This window comes from Olea europaea, chromosome 10 (genome assembly GCF_002742605.1).
Source record: "Olea europaea var. sylvestris chromosome 10, O_europaea_v1, whole genome shotgun sequence".
NCBI classification, from domain to species: Eukaryota; Viridiplantae; Streptophyta; class Magnoliopsida; order Lamiales; family Oleaceae; genus Olea; species Olea europaea.
Genome location: NC_036246.1, coordinates 8,242,102 through 8,245,222, shown reverse-complemented (window position 1 = coordinate 8,245,222; position 3,121 = coordinate 8,242,102). Strand labels below are relative to the sequence as shown.

Below are 3,121 nucleotides of genomic sequence, written 5' to 3'. Positions count from 1 at the left end.
TATATATATATAATAATAATAATAATAATAATAATTATAATAATAATAATAACACACACACATATATATATGACAAGTATTTTTAACAAATAATCATGACCTTTAGATTAAGCAAATCTAACAGTCAATATGTATAACTAACTATATCAACCGACTCCACCTATTATTTTTCCTGTCCAACTCAAATGTTAAACTCTCTCTCTATAAAATTTTGAAAATCTTCACGGAGACTATGACTCGATGCGTCGTTCTCATCGTTGGAGCTAGAATTTCAGGTATGCACGAATGAATATGTGATGTAGAGATGTATAATTTCGCAAATATTGTGTGTGCGTTGAATTGCGTTTGCCGAAATCTGTAGGAATCTCAGCGGCTAAACTGCTTGTCGAGAATGGGGTGGAGGACGTGCTGATATTAGAGGCAAAGGATAGGATTGGAGGGAGAATAAGGAAGGAGGAGTTCGGCGGTGTTACTGTAGAGCTGGAAGCCGGTTGGATTGCGGGCGTCAGCAAAAAACAGTCCAATCCAGTCTCGGAACTCGCTCGACAATCGAACTTCCGTACATGCTTCTTTGATTACAGCAATGTTGAGAAATTGTTCAAAAATCAAAAGGTGTGGCGTTTGGAATTAAAGGGAGAAAAAACGGATGAAGGCCAACTCGCACAGGCAAAATGCCGTGCGGTTGCATGGCTCTCTCCAGGGAATTAAATCCTCTGTTTAATATAACCATGTGGTCGCACGGTTTTAATTTGTGACCGTTTTTCCCTTTTTAGCAGTTACCAATTCAAACTTGGTGACTTTTTGGCTCATGTTTTGGCACCTTTTCGTGCATTTGAGGCTTGCCTATAAATAGTGGATCCCTATTGAAGGCAAATTTAATTGAAAAACATTTGAGAAACATTATCATTCCAAAACAAAGATCAAATTCTGATTTTATTCATATTCAAAAACCCTCATTGTGTTCTTCAATTATGTCAAATAATACTTGGGAACTTGTCGATTTGCCACTGGTTCCAAACCTATTGGATGCAAATGGGTATTTAGGAGGAAATATAACATTGATGGTACCCTAAATACTTTTAAGGCTAGATTCGGAGCCACAGGATTTCGACAAAGAGAAGGAATTGATTATTTTGATACTTATGCTCCGGTAACAAGAATAACTTCAATAAGGATTTTATTTACACTAACATCAATTTATGACTTGCAAGTTCATCAAATGGATGTCAAAATGACATTTTTAAATGGAGATCTCGATGAGGAGGTCTATATGGATCAACTTGAAGGACTTGTTCTACCTGAAAATGAACATAAAGTGTGCAAGTTGGTAAAATCGCTATGCTGACTAAAATAGGCACCTAAAAAGTGGCATGAGAAATTTGACTTAGCAATTATATCATTCGGCTTCAAACATAATAGTGTGGATAGATGTCTATACTCTAAAATATGTAATGATTGTGTGACATTTATTTGTTTGCATGTCGATGATATGTTGATTATTAGTAATCACATGAACGGAATAAAAGAAACGAAGAGGTTTCTATCTTCCACATTCAGAATGAAGGATCTTAGAAAAGTGGATACCATCTTGGGTATCAAAGTCACAAAGACTAGTGGGGGTTACTATCTAAGTCAATCACATTATATTGAGAATGTTAAACAAGTTCAAACATTTGAACGTAAAAGAGTACAGTACCCCAATGATCCGATCATGAAATTAGTAAAGAATGATGGAAGAGCGATTGCTCAATTGGAATATGTAAGTGTCATAGGAAGTCTTATGTATACAATACAATGCACAAGACCGGATGTAGCTTATGAAATAAGTAAACTTAGTAGGTTTACTAGCAATTCGAGCAATGAACATTGGAAGGCTATTGGGAGAGTTCTTGGATATTTAAAGAAGACCAAGAACTTAGGCCTGCAATACACTAAATTTTCGACTGTGTTGGAAAGATTTACCGATGCTAGTTGGATATCTAGCACGAGAGAAAGTAAATCCACATCGGGTTGGGTGTTTACTCTAGGAGGAGGTGCAGTTACTTGGAAGTCAAAGAAACAAACATGCATAACACACTCAACTATGAAATCCGAATTTGTAGCGTTGTCGAAGACCGAGAAAGAGGCTGAGTAGCTTAAGGATCTCCTTTATGAGATACCATTGGGAATGAAAGGCATTTCCTCTATACCTATCATATGTGATAGTCAAGCCACATTAGCTAAAGCATACAATGAGGTATATAACGGGACATCTAGACACATGAGTCTAAGACAAGACTACATAAGGAAATTAATCAAAGATGGAATAATTTCCCTAAACTATGTTAAGTCTATAGAGACTTTAGCAGATCCTTTAACTAAACAACTAAATAAAGATTTAGTGGCATCTGTAAGTATTATGCCCTAGGTCCAATCGACTTTGGACATAAATACTTTCATATATAATTAATGCAATTAAATGGCAGATCTATTATTTAATTAATAGACAATTAAATAAATAATAGAGTTCGTAGATTCAAATATTTGTAATTTATTAATCACAAGGAGTTGTGATTGTGAGATACAAATTACATCTGATTGAATCTTAAATCATCCGTGGTCGTAAGTAATAACGAGATACGGATATCGTTATTATGGATAGACCATCACGTGTGGCATTTCTTACTTGTGAAGTAAGTAGCTGATCTCACAAGTTAAAGTGTGGTGACACTTAAATGAACACGTGGATGTTTGTTATAGAACAAAACATTGGAGACCCGTCGAGAGATTCCACATGGATAACTATCTGAGTGTCGGTGGTTAATCTCTAACGTTCGGTAGTGAAATTGGTCCTTTGACTTGAGGTCGTCATGGTACCTTATATGAGGACGGTCATACTTTGGCGGTGTTGGATGTTGCTCTGAAAAGGGCCGCTAATACGACATCGTTCGGGTACGTCAAGAATCGTATGAAGGTTGTGATTGATCAATAAAGGATTCGTCACTCTTAGATAGTAGGAGATTATGATCTGTGTTTCATTCAATTAAGTCAATGATGAAATCCTTGGCCAAGGTGTACTCATAAGTCGAAAAGGAGTTTTCGATTTATATTGACTTAATAGTGGAGTGAAAGACATGATCGA

At 36.1% G+C, this 3,121-nt stretch overlaps 1 pseudogene; it reads left to right on the top strand.

The window, feature by feature from the left end:
* The first annotated feature begins 232 nt into the window (after positions 1–232).
* LOC111400254 overlaps positions 233–3,121 on the top strand; it is a 20,483-nt pseudogene continuing 17,594 nt past the window's right edge.